A 15,307-nucleotide genomic window follows, 5' to 3' on the forward strand; every position below is an offset into this window, starting at 1 on the left:
TATATAATACTATTTAATATATATTATAATATTTAATATATGATACTTAATTATTATCGGCATATATGCTATTGTTTAATTATTATTTTAGAAAAAGGGCCTTTAAAAGAGAAAAGGAAAAATTGTAGTATTAATATTCTTTATCTATGTAGGTTATTTATACGCATAAGGGGATACAAACGTGAGCTATCTATTGGTTTGAATGTTTAAATAAAAATAGGAATTAAATATACTCTCCTATAAAAGGAAAAGAAATTTTATAATATATAAAAGGTATGATAAAGTTTTGAAATAAAGATAAAATAGGGATAAAATATCAAAACCGAGATAAAATACTAAACTAGAGATAAGATAAAGGTAAAGTATAAATCATATATTTATAATTAGGATAGAAAGGATTTTATAGGGATGTACACCTTCCTTTTTAAATCATGCGTGATGCATTTAATATGTGCGTCGCTCATGTTCATGTGTAAAATAGTAGAAAATACATTGGTATATAAAGTGTTGCTAATTATTAGAGAAACATTTATAATTGTGGATATATTCTAACAATATTCATTTGTTCAGTAGAGATCTCGGTATTTTTTTATTGATTTATGGTATCCTTGGGCGAATTCGAATTTTCTTTTAAAGTAATTAATTTTTCTGCTACCTCCTTTTGAAATGTTTCCTTCTTTTTGGGTTTTTGGGAGAAATGTATGATTAAATTTGTAACTGAGTCCCAAATGGCCCCGATTAGATGTAATGACCAGCCATAGATTGTACGTATGGCGTATCCATGTATTATAGTGTCTATAATCAGTTTCACAGTTCTAATGCAGAAATAGATTCCGATTATTTCAGCACTTGCATTGCTGAAGGAAATAAAATTTCCCCAGATTTTTCCATGTATTCTCTGTAATTTTCTGAATTGAACTTTCCCAAGTCTCATCTAAGAGATGCGAAAGAGAGATTCTTTGGAAAATTATTGGTTCACCTTTAATTCCTGGTACCATAGCATTTAATATTTCTCCTTTTTCAGCTGGGAACTCGTAGGTTTTCAAAATCCGTGTATATGCTGTTCACTGCTAGCGATCCAGAATTTGTATCGTACTATATAGATTTTATCATGGGTTTCATAATTGTTGGAGGTAAAGAATGTTCGGGAGTTGGCATCATACGATACCATCCATCATTTAAAAAGAACATTGGAAGTATGACACGATTACAAGAGATTTGTGTGCTTGTTTTAATTAATATATGCGTTCGTGGGGATAAAAAGTATATCTCGTTATCTTTCTGAACCGGAAGTTCCGAGTAACATTCTTTAACGTGAATTTTAACATTTCTACTGGAGTGCATTTGATGATATGTAGTATTTCTCCAGAAATGATGGCTACCCTTTCATAATTTGGCATGCAAATTTGTCTGGTGAATTAATAGCGAGGCTAAGTGCGCCTTTTAAAACTTGTTGTTCCAGACAGCGTTGTTTAAGGACATCTCTATACAAAAGATTTATTTAAGAGCGTATATGTTTCTCTACATATACGAATTTAGAATTAATATAGGTAAATATGTCTAGATTTTCAGCAGATAATCGACGTTTTGTAGCAAAAGATTCTCCCTTTTTGAAAATTTTCCATTTTTTCAAAAATTAATAATTTCGGATGTTCTATTTTTATTAGTGTATATTCACATACAAGTTCTTCTCCAGCCTTGATGAATGCAAATATGTATTACATCCTGCATTGATCTTGAATAGACGATCTTTGGATGTTCAAAAAAGATGTCAACCATCCTGTTAGCGTATCCTTCGTAAAGAATGTCGTAATGATTAAATTTACAATAATCCGTTGGTAAGGTTTTCCAGAAGGTATGTCTTCCATCAATATCCATACAAGTGGTGTCGATATATGAATAGTTGTGCCCGATTTTAGGTTTGTTTCAGATTTACAGCAGTTTGTTAAGAAGTTAATGTGATGATCATTGTTCCTTGTACGATGACGTTCTCCCAAGTGCCGTATGGATCAGAATATTGTGCGCCTGAACATTGTCTGTTTGAAGACAATGAATTTAGAGATCCCACGAAAATAGTTGGACGCATTGTGATTTGGTTTACTCTCAAATCGTATATGTATTTGTTAGTTTCTATAGAAAATATTCTAGTTAAATGCATCTTCTTGTATTGATCTGAGGTCATTTCCAGAATATATTCTGCTTGTGCATTCATTACTGTTGAGAGGTGCGAATGCATACCACAATAATACATAAATCCATTAATAGACATTTTGCATTGAATTATTATTATGAATTCGAATTTTAATAATTGAAGTAATTGGATATACGTTTTTTCGATTTGCGGTTGAGTTAATGGAATATTGCAGCTTTCGACATCTAGGAGAGATAAAACTGTGATATTTAGATGTGTTGATCGGCAATCATATCCAACGATTCCGTTAACTTGAAGGATGTAGAGAGTCCACATGAGCACGACAAATAACAGTAAATTTGGCATCCTTTTGCTCTTTTCTAAAAATACATTTTAAAAAGGAAAAAACAACTATGCATGAAATTATTCGCAAGATATAATGCATAAATATATTATATACGAAGTACAATACTTATTACTAATTGCGCGAATACTTATATTGTACAATTTGTTTTTGGTACAATATATATATAAAAAAAAAGATTTAGATTGTTACGCGGCACAACTCAAATCCCTTTTTCGGGACTCACTCTTTTCTAAATAATATGAGACTCTTTTAATTTATTAGGATGAATTTTTTGTTTTCCTTTTACAATAAGTTTTATATTACCATTAGGTAATCCAATATTGTATTAGGCCCGGAGTATTGATTACCGAGTTTGCCCTTCTTGAGTTCACATAATAAAAAAACTTCATTGACTTGAAAATGTTGAGGATTGATCTTTCGATCATAATACCTCTTGGATTTTATTTTGAAAGCTATAATATTTTCTCGCGCTAATTTTTATATATTATGTATATCCGTTATGAGTTGTGTTAAATAAGCATCAGATGTTTTAATTCTTCCATATCATTAATGATTTCACTAGATAGAAGCCTAGCTAATTTACTAAATATTAATTCATATGTATCCCGTAGTTTCGTGAGTGCTTGTACTAAATGAAAAAGCAGCATCGTACTAATTTATCCCATTTTGTGAATCTGTCTACAAACTGTTTTGAGAATTCTATTAAAACTGAGTGAGACCGTTCTAAAGCTCTATTAGCTTGTGGGTAGAAAGCGGTCGTTTTAAATTGTTTAATTTTAAATTTTTTTGCAAATCTTTTCATTATGTTGCTCATAAATCTGCTGCCTCTACCATAAAGGGTCCGTTAATATTTAGGAGTTCTAAATGTACAGATAAAAATTCTAGGAAGGTGACACTTATGGCTATAGAGGATTTTAAAGGAATGGCAAGGGAAAATTTCGTTAAATGGTCTTGGATAGTTAATATATAGGAATTTTGTTGAGAGGTTGTTGGTAATAGGCCGACTATGTCCATTGATACCTTTTCAAATGCAGAATATGAAGTATCTCTTATTAACTTAGGTCGTTTTGTTTTAATACGAATCGATTTTTTTATTTGACATTGTAGGTTAATGTAATCTTGTATGTCGAATTAAAATTATTCCAATAATTTAAATTATAAAAGGTAGTATAAAAAAAGGGCAAAGAGCCAATAACGTATAAAAGAATTATATTAGGTGTTGGAATTAATTCGTAGCGTTTTTTAATGAAAGAATGTTATTTATTTCACATGAGCATTAAAAAATACATTAATGAAAGTACTTCCCATCACTTGTAAAACGCTACGAATTAATTCCAACACCTAATAATTTAAATAAGCAAAACTAATACAAAACAATTAAAATAAAATAAAATAAAACAAATGTTTCAACTCCAATCGAGTCATTTTTCAATGCAATCTTACAATAATATAAATATCGTTCTAAATTAAAAATTCGTACATAATCTTACAATATTCTTACAATTCCTTAACAAAAAATTTCTTCTTTCTGTGTAATACGCTGTGAGCCATTTTTATCAAGAATTAACAAAGTCATAAGAAAATTCTGGAAAAGTAACCGTAAACAAAAAGAATTAATCACATAAAAATTAATAATATGATAATATACCTTAGTAAATCTATTAAGAGTCCAATAATACACAACGACAAAAAAATGTAAAATGTGGTCCATTTCGTGATACAATAAAATAGTCTTTTTAATTTAATAGGTCATTATAAGCAAATTCGCAAAGGTAACGAGCATCTGACTTAAACGATGTCAAAAAATGAAATGTCAAGCAGAAAAACATTATCGAGAACGAAAAACGGAAAAATAAGGGGAAAGGAAAGAAGGTGTTAGAAAGGAGAAAGAAAATGTATAATGTCAGAACACAAATCCGGCAAAGACTCCGTGTCATTTTGTCTATTAATCCCTGCTTCTGTTTTTTAATATGGACCATTTCAGATATCAACCTTTTATTGTATGAAGGCTCTACATCTAATATTTCCACTTTATCCCATTTAAAATTATGATTCTCCTCAATACGATGATTGGAAATCACTGATGGAGATTTTGAACTTATATTGATATCAGAAACATGTTCATGCAATCTGGTCTTTAATTGTCTTTTAGTTTGGCCAACGTAACTGGCATCACAATCCTCACAAGATATTCTGTAAACCACATTTTGATTCTGAACGTGTTCCAAATCATCCTTTCCTCTCCTTAAAACTTCTCAATGTGTTAGGAATAGTAAAAGCCAATTTACAATTAAATATATTAACAATAAGTATAACCTTTCGAATACCGTATTAACATATATATATATATAATCGTAAAAAACCTCTTCTCAGTGCCATCCTTATTCTTATTCAAATTATTAAACTTATTAATGTGATATTTTATTCTATTATGAATAGTCGAAAAAATAAATCGGATACTCATTCTGTAAAAAAATCTTAATAGTGTCAATCAAATTATTGTATCTGATTAAATGTAGCGTTAATATTACTTTTATTAGAACTCGCATCAGATTCTTGAAATCTTGTATTAATCACAATTTAGTTCCGCCACATCTTAAAAGATATACTAATATTAGAAGTTTAAATTTGTTTAATTGTCTTTCTTACAGAAGACTTCAGAGAATTCAGTTTAACAATGTGAAAGCAATTTTGCAATTGGAGTTGAAGAATTCTTACAGGCATTTGCATTTTATTAGAATGAGCATCGTTGATTTTTCCTTTAAAATCCACTATGTTTTACCGGTCTCCATGGTTTGTGAGTTTTTCAAATACTTAGATAATATTAATAATTTTTACTTTTTTCAACATACAAGAAAAATTGACAAGAAGATTTTATGGTTGAAAGAAAAAGATTTTAAAGATAAAAAAGCAAATATTAAGCCAATTTCTTACTGTTGTGCTTCGAATAATGAATTGCTTAATAAAATTACATCTAACAAGGTCATTAATGACATTACTGTACAAAATATAAAAAGGATTCACATTTCGGCTGAACTGTTTGGAGATGCGGCTCCTCGTTTTAAATAATAAATGGTTCCTTAATTTGAGCAATATTGACATGCCTTTAGAGGTCCAATGTCTACTTCAGTTGGGGGAAGGCTTTGGTCTTCCTATTAATAAACAGAATTTTGATAGAACATTGATAGAGTTTATTAAGAATATTGAGAATAATATTATTGACCGTTGGAATAACATAATTAATTTTGTTAGAAACAATAGTATTTCAATTATGGATAAGTTTCGGAATGATTTTCCTAGGACCAGCTCGAATGACAAGTTATTATTCGATTGGTTTAAGACAACGAAATTATTTGTAAAAGATCATCCTGAAATATTAATTTTCAAAGCTGATAAGGGTAATGTCACCGTTGCTCAAAATAAATTAGATTACATATCCAAGATGGAATTGATACTTTCGGATAAAAATACATATGAATTAATAACTAAAGATCCTACAAAAAAACTTACGGGTGATTTACGTAACTTGCTTAGTAGGTGGAAAGGAAAAGGGTTAATAGATGACTTGACGTCGGAGGTTGCGATACGACTGATGGGGTCATTCCTAGAGCTTGATGGTTTGACGAAGATAAACAAACAAAACTATCCTCTGAGAATTATTGTCTCATCGTTAAATAGCCCTTTATATAATTTGTCATTATTTTTGCATAACATTATTACAGATTCTATACCAGAGACGCCTAGTTTCATAAAAAACAGCTTTGACTTGATTAATAAACTTAAGAATGTAAAACTGGAATCAGATTCTGTTTTGGTTGCCTTGGATGTGGTATCCCTATTTACTAATATACCTATAGATTTGGCATCTGATAGTGTAGTTGTAAAGTGGGATGCTATATTCAAGAAGACTAAAATTCCTTTGGACGAGTTTTTGATAGCCTTTCGTATGGTTCTGAATTCGACGGTTTTCATTTTTAATAAAAAAATATACAAGCAGATTTTTGGGACCCCCATGGGTTCACCTTTGTTACCTGTTATTGCAAATATTGTTATGCAGGATTTTGAAAAGATGGCTATTGGAATGCTGCCTTGTCGTCTGCTATTTTACTACCGATACGTCGATGATATTATCTTAGCCACTCCTTCTGAGAGTGTTGATATTTTGGATATTTTTAATTCGTTACATACTAGATTGCAGTTTACCATGGAGATTGGCCTTGATGGAAAAATAAGTTTTTTAGATACGATGTTGATTATCGAAGAACGGAATCTCATTTTTGATATATACCGTAAAGCAATCTTTTCCGGCAGATTTCTTAATTTCCATTCACACCATCCACTTTGTCATAAAAGAGGTGTAATTTATGGAGTCGTGGATAAGATTTTTTTGTTTGTGTCATCCGAAATTCCAACAAAATAATTTGATTGACGCTATTAAGATTTTTTTACAGAATGAGTATCCGTTACGTTTTATTTTTTCGACTATTTATATTAATAGAATAAAATATCACATTAATAAGTTTAATAATTTGAATAAGAATAAGGATGACACTGAGAAGAGATTTTTTACGATTCCATATGTTAATACGATATCAGAAAGGTTTATACCTATTAATCTTGTTAATATGTTTGTAAATTGGCTTTTACTATTCCTAACACAATGAGAAGTTTTATAAGTAGAGGAAAGGATGATTTGGAACACGTTCAGAATCAAAATATGGTTTACAGAATATCTTGTGAGGATTCTGATGCCAGTTACGTTGGTCAAACTAAAAGACAATTAAAGACCAGATTGCATGAACATGTTTCTGATATCAATATAAGTTCAAAATCTCCATCAGTTATTTCCAATCATTGTATTAAGGAGAATCATAACTTTAAATGGGATAAAGTGGAAATATTAGATGTAGAGCCTTCATACAATAAAAGGTTGATATCTGAAATGGTCCATATTAAAAAACAGAAGCATGGGATTAATAGACAAAATGACACGGAATCTTTGCCGGATTTGTATTCTGACATTATATATTCTCTTTCTTCTTTCTAACATCTTCTTTCCTTTTCCCCCTATTTTTCCGTTTTCCGTTCTCGATAATGTTTTTCTGCTTGACATTTCGTTTTTTGACATCGTTTAAATCAGGTGCTCGTTACCTTTGCGAATTTGCTTATAATGATCTATTAAATTAAAAAGACTATTTTATTGTACCACGAAATGGACCACATTTTACATTTTTTTCTCGTTGTGTATTATTGGACTCTTAACAGATTTACTAAGGTTATTATCATATTATTAATTTTTATGTGATTAATATTAATTCTTTTTGTTTACGGTTACTTTTCCAGAATTTTTTTATGACTTTGTTAATTCTTGATAAAAATGACTCACAGCGTATTACACAGAAAGAAGAAATTTTTTGTTAAGGAATTGTAAGAATATTGTAAGATTATGTACGAATTTTTAATTTAGAATGATATCTATATTATTGTAAGATTGCATTGAAAATGACTCGATTGGAGTTGAAACGTTTGTTTTATTTTATTTTATTTTAATTGATTTGTATTAGTTTTGCTTATTTAAATTATAATTCTTTTATACGTTATTGGCTTTTTGCCCTTCTTTTATACTACCTTTTGTTTATTAGTACAGAGCCTTTTTTATTACTTTTAATTTAAATTATTCTATAATAATAATTTAAATTATTTCAATAGAAGTTTTGTCTAATACGATTGTATGTTTTGGTTATGCCTTTATGGTCACCAACTACTGAGGAATGTGATTCTTCTATAATAGATTTTCGTTTTCTGATTTCTGGTATTTGCATTAGTCCGTAGCAGATAACTAGCTTAGTTGAAAATCCTTAATGACTTGCGAATATAATTAAAAATTGTGCTCCATTTAAAATCATCAATTTCTGTTTGCTACGCTTAATATCTTTATTGGACTATTAGTTAGCGTTTCGCGAAGTAAAATTAATAATTGATGCAATATTTCTTTTGTTATCCTATCGTTTATTTCTTTTTTGTAAATCAAAATAAAATGTTTTATTTCCCTTTTTAACAAGTGTTACCTTCCTTATTTGACATTAGGCATACATGGAATTATACTTTTTCAAAACGTATGAAAAGAAGAGCATAAAAAACCACCGCACAAGTTATAGTTTGTGATATTTAATTATCATTACATTAATTAAAACTTTTAGACGTTTCGGCTACAATCTGGCCATCCTCAGTAAATTCATAATATTCTTAAAACGCAGAGTTACATATAGCTGACATTAAATTCAACCGTCGTATGATATAATTATATATAAACATGTTCTTTTATATGTGAAGATGCCTCGTACAATAATGTTACACCGCCAATTATCATATCACGAAATGTGTAGAATGAGAATTTCCAGAATTTCTAATTTAACAAATTTGCGTATCATTAATATCTTCTAATCGAAATGTGTAAAAATAGGATCATTACCTGTTTTACAGCAAAAAAATATAATGATGAATCTCAAATACATCCTTCGCACAAATGGAAATTAGTTGTGACATTGTGTGTTATTATTTGTCATGTCATATATTTTACCACTATTTATATATATGAGTCAAAAGTTTAGAAAGTTCTAGAATTATTTATTAAGTGTGAGAGAGATCTTTCTTAAGAAGAGGCAGATAAACATCAGGCAAACCTTCCGTGTCACTTTGCTTATTGATATCTCTTGTTTGTCTTTTTATATATATCATTTCAGAAATTCTTCTTTTCATTAATGATTGTTCTGTGTCTAAAATTCTTATGTTATCCGAATCCAATTCATGCATCTCATTCAACTGGTGACGTGAAACCACTGACATCTCGGAAGTGGATTTTCTTATGTCAGCCTTATGTTCTTTTATACGAGTTTTTAATTTCTTTTTTGTTTGGCCAACATAAGAAGATTCACAATTTAAACAATTTATTTTGTAAACTACTCCACGATGGTCATTCTTAAGCAAAGGATCTTTTCCAGTTTTTATAAATATATTCATTTTATTCATGGGTTTATAAGCTATATTAAAGCCATGTACATATATGTGAAAGTTTTTTAAATTTTTCAGATACTTTGCTTAAATATGGTACCGTGAAAAACTTTTCCTTTGAATTAGAATTAGAATCACGTTCGTTATTGTCCTCACGATTTTGATCTAAATTAGTTCTACTTTTCAAGATTTTTATTCTATTTTTTATTGTTGAATTTAAGAAGATAATCATTCATTAAAAGAGTGAATTAAATCAGAGATTTTTTTTCATGAAATTTTGAATGGGATAAAAGCAAAATTCTATCTAACTGCCCGATGATTACGCCCCTTTTATGTACTAACGGATGATTCGAAAAATAATTTAAGTATCTCCCAGAATTAGTAGATTTTTTTGTAAATATCTAAGATGATTCTTCCTCTTTGTCTGATTAATTTTATGTCTAAAAAATTTATGCCGTTTTCATCGCCAAAGTCAACAGTGAATCTAAGCCTTTCATGATATGAGTTAAACAATTCCAGAACTTCCCTTGTCTTTATGCATCGCTAACACAATGTCATCACATAACGGAAATAAAAAGACGAGATAATATTATTAGCAGTAATAATTTCTAAGTCTTGTAGAACTATGTTCGCTAATATAGGGGACAAAGGAAAGCCCATTGGCATACCAAAAATCTGTCTAAATATTTTTTTGTCGAATTTAAAAAATGTAGAGTTAATTATAATCATAATTGCTTTAATAAACTCATATGCAGGAATCGAAGTCTTATTTTCAATCAAATTCCACCTACGTTCAATGCTTTTTAATATTAAATCGGTCGGATGTTCGTGTACATGGAGACCACATCGAATGATATGTATAATACTAAAATTTTTTCGATTACCTTTCCATTGAATTTATTTACAATATCAAAACTATTTTTTACATAACTAAAATTCTTTTTATTACTTTTATCTATAATTTCTTTTAAGAAGGTCGCCAGTGGATAAAAAGCACTGTTAATGCAGCTAACTATCAATGTTAGAGGATGACCTTCCTTGTGAATTTTTGGTAGTCCCTAAGAACTCGGAAGTTCACCGTCCGATACATACAATTTTTTGTATAAGTTTAGATCGATATACCCCTTGTTTTTCCAATTTTTTAGTAAATTACCGATTTCAGATGTTATTTTGTTAATAGGATCTTTATTTATTACATTGTATGTGATCTGATCGTTGAGAACATCTCATACATCTTCTCTCTGTAACTTTCCCGATTCATGATTAGTGTAGTATTACCTTTATCTAGTAATTAAAATGTCTGGATTCTCTGAAATGAATCGCTTCACTTCCTTTACACCTTCATATATGGTCTTATTCTCGGACGACTCAATGTCACACTTCTTTATTGACTTGAGTATTTGAATTGTTTCGTTCCTAACGATTTTACACAATTCATCATCAGCTCTGAAAAGATTATACTCAACGTGTTTGATGAACTCACGCATACTCTTTTCTTTGCCAACGACATTATTAGATAAGTTGAATTGCTGACCTAATTGCAATACAACTTTGGCTTTCTCTAAAATTTCAGTATTACTGAGATTTATTAGCCATTGTTCGTTAGTACTTGTTATTTAAAAATTTGTGTTGAATCTGTCCGGATCAATATTAATCTTATAAGATGATTATCTTTCATTAGCCGTCATATATTTGGTTGAAATTTTCTTTAATTTCAACGGTGCACTAAGAGTATCACCATTCATCTCAAACAATTGCGTTATATTATAATATATTATAGTTAATATTCTCAATTTACAATCTTTCTCTACTTATAACTAGCTCGCAGGTTTTTGATTTTATTAGTAATCCTTTCCTGTTCCTTTCGCCACATTGTGTTAAAATTAGTTTCTTATCTTCGAAAGAAAGAATTAAATATATTACATAGATAGAATTTTTTCTATCTGTCTACATATGCTAAACATTTCACATTTAACTTGTTCAAGATGTTTATAAGCGTCTTGTAATTCTACCTATAGATATTTAAAAATAAAATTATGTTTAAGTCTATCAATTCTTTCTTTCGAAGAATGGAACAGCTTATTATTATCATTCCGTGTAAATTTGTACATATGAATAGGAATGAGCCGTTCCTTCAGACACGTTTTTAAAAATTGTATTCGTATTCTTATATTAATATTCGTTCTATAAGTTCTTATACATACTCGCCACTTTTCGAAGCTTTTCTTCTCAAGCATGTTACGTTATGTGATTATTGCTGTTGTTACGTCTAAGCTCCGCATGCATGGAGTTATGAAAAGGACTGAAACGGGAGGCACTTCGCTTTGTCCTGAAACTCTCGAGGAGTCAGGGGTCGAAAGGACAAAGTGGGAGCCTTTCTCAAGGTCGACGCTCCGCTGAGCGGACCACGCGTCAAGCACACTCGTTAAGGCTCGAATTTGGATCAGCGTGCCGTGAGGCGCACTTTTACGCCAAATGTGCCAGTATGCTAGTGTGCCCTTCTTTTCGATCTTCGAAGAGAATTCAAGTGACCGGGGAGAAGAGCAAGTGCAATCGCAAGCTAACATCTGTGAACGCAAGGAGATGTTGGAAAAATTAAAATAGCCGGTTTTTTTATTATATGATATAATTAGAAATAAAGGTTGTTGTTACATGAATAACATTATTGCATAATTATGTTGGTTATTCGTTTTTTTTTTGTTAACATAATATGTGCATGTGCGTGCGTGCGTGCGTGCGTGCGTGCGTGCGTGCGTGCGTGCGCGCGCGCGCGCGTGTGTGTGTGTGTGTGTATGGAGAATGAAACGAATTGAAGATTGTATTCGTATAGTTGTGATTTATAATTATAGAGGGGGTGAGTAATCAATTGGGAGGATTAAGGCTTCTATAGTTATGATAAATGGAAATGGGCAGTCCCGAAGATAGACTAAAGCAGAATGATGATAGTGAGGAGGGGGGGATGCCCAATAAGAGAGGAGATCATCTATGGTGATAATGTGGAGATTAGGAGATTCAAGGGAGGAGAAGGAAGGGGGTTGATCGTTGGGAGGATCGGAAAGTTGGAACTCGACGTCCGGGACAGATTGTGGACTCGGGTATAGCGAAGGGAAATCGGATGGTTCGTTCGGATGTATGGAAAGGGTTGGTACAGGAGAGTAGGAAATCTCTATCGGTGGAGAAGGAGGGGGCAGAGGGGAAGGTGCTGCCGGTGTCTCTATCTATTTCGGTTTTCTGATGGTCGAGCGCTGGGGATGGAATCGTAGGAGCGAGTAGGATCCTATTCCGAACGCCCGTCGACGTGGGCGAACGATGGCGATAACGCTACGACGGGGTCGTAGCGTTATCGCCATCGTTGAAGGGTGATGGTCCCGTTAGAACATTCCCTGCAACATTCATTTATTTAATAAGGTGGGCAAAAAAAGAGACAAGAAAAATGACAATAAGAAGAAAAAAAGAAAGAAACACAAGATAATAATGATAATTGGAAGGGAAAGGAGGAGGGGTGCTCACTTACTACTTGTAGCAACACGACTGCGATGAGATTGGTTGGAGAGAATATTATTGTTCCCAACAACGTGCTGCGGGTGAAGGTGTTAGCTCAGAGGCGATGAAGATTCGATATATTCTAGTAGGGTACACTCGATGTATTTATGTGAATATATATAAATACGCTTTTGCTGTGATCTGAATGATCTTAGAGCGAAACTATTGAACCGAACTAAAGACCAAAATTTGTGACTCTGAGAGAATCACAGCAAATAATTAGGAAAGTGAAAGAGTTCTCCCTGAGGGCCGCGGTGTATATACCAATTCTCCTTTGGTTGGTAGGGATCTAATTAAGTGATGGGACACTGTTCTGGCTTTTGGATTGGAAATCCAGGAAATCTTGGATTCAAAATTTTGAGTGTATTGTGAGGGAGGAAAGGAGTCCATCTTACATCAACAAGTGTCTTATATTTACGATATTGCTTTTTTCTAAATTATGGGGAAATGCACGTGCAGCGGATAAAACGAGCGCACGTGCAGTACGGCACGGGACTGTAAAACACCTCCTCTGGACGTTGCGTGTCACTTTTATATTTTATGGTCGCGGGCATCATGAAAATCATTCGCGACTTTACTGTTAGGAAAATGTTTAGGCGTCAATCTAGCGTTTTCACTGACATTAATCATCTTCTTAATAGCAGTGTCCAAGGGGGTTGTCATCGACGCCGCATTAATCCCTCGCATTCACCGATTCCCATCTGATCTTAGCTGACGTTAACGGGGAGGTATTGGAGTCTTTGCATTTTTTAACTTTTCGTGAGATTTTTATTACTGTATAACTGTCTCATATGTTGACAAGTCTCCGTGAAAAAGGAAGAAAAGAAAAAGGTTGTGAGAATCCGCTGGACGTAACACTGCATAATGCGTAAAATATTACAAAGTTCTTACGAAAAACGTTGTTTATCGGCATTTCGATGTCAACTAAAATGACTGTGTATAATGTTTTCAATTTATAATAAATTATAATGGTTTCAATTTATAATAAAGCCAGCTTCAAGCTTGAAGCTCCTCGATAATAGACAATATTTTGTTATCGTGGGCATTGTGATCTGCCTGAAGCGAGGCCTCAAACAATCGAAGACGATCCACTAGCTCGTTAGGATCATTCCAATGAACATAATCGATTTTATTGTCGTTTAGAATCACGGTGCGTGGTATTACACCTTTTCCGATTCTTTTACCTAACTTGTTGTTTAGTTTCCTGGTGCGTGGCATGCCCGTTCCAACTTATATTTTACCTGATACCAAGGGTGCTATTATATTTGTACCCTTTGTTGCCTATTATTGGATTATTCGTTTTATGACTGCGCCTGTGAACATTCGTTGCTAACAATATACTTTTATATGCTAGTTCAGTGCTCGGAATTAGTTGTCCATTTCGGGCAGATTCCTGAGGCGACCCCCACTATCACTCGAGACTAGGCGGCCGAGCTCACGTGACTCTGTGCCCCAGGAGCGTCGCGATACAAAAAGTATGTTGGGAGCATATCTTCCGGCAAATATTATTAAAATATTTTCTTTCCTATATGATTTTTATTTTAATATTTAAATTTTTTATTATTAACATATTATATGTATTAGATGTAGTAAAAAGAAATCCATTATTTTTCCAATAGATGGTTTTAGTAATCTGTATGTCTCGCGAATGCAAGATACAGAATCTGCTCGAAATGGGCAACTAATTCCGAGCACTGTGCTAGTTTATCATTCTCTGTGTAAATAGTATCGTCAGGAATTCTTTTGAAAATTAATTCGTACAAACCAGGTATACTTTTGTACTTTACTTCATCCACGATCACAAAGTCATTTGTGTCTACATCAAAATATTTGTCACCGAGCATTGTATCGTTCTCGCTGAGGTATACGCCATAAACGTAATCGATCGCCTTTCTCTGTCATTGAGAAACATGTTTACATATTTTTGTCCAAGTGCCCCCAATTGATTATGCAACTCCTCACGAACTTGCCGCGTTTGCAAAGATTGTTTAACTAACATTTCAAGCGGTTCATTAGGCGTTTCATAAACATCTTCGACTGAGGAAACGTGCGAACGTTCGTACTATAATTCGTGTGGTTCAAGCGACGCATAATTGGAATTCGACATAATGTTCGATTCTTTTGTACATTGCTTTTTAGACGACGGTGTTAATTGAAGCCATGAATTACTCATCCAGAGGTCATCATTGTCATTATCATCTTCATCATCATTATGAACATCTTCATTATCTTCAGGTTTTCTTTTTTTAATATTT

The 15,307-nt window shown here is 32.2% G+C and overlaps 1 pseudogene; it reads right to left on the reverse strand.

Annotated features, from left to right (window-relative positions):
* Window positions 1-570: 570 nt before the first annotated feature.
* On the reverse strand, window positions 571-4,309 carry LOC147909475 (uncharacterized; annotated as a pseudogene).
* Between the last annotated feature and the right edge of the window lie 10,998 nt (window positions 4,310-15,307).

Source organism: Acromyrmex echinatior, chromosome 6, assembly GCF_024713525.1.
Source record: "Acromyrmex echinatior isolate Ae372 chromosome 6, ASM2471352v2, whole genome shotgun sequence".
NCBI lineage: Eukaryota > Metazoa > Arthropoda > Insecta > Hymenoptera > Formicidae > Acromyrmex > Acromyrmex echinatior.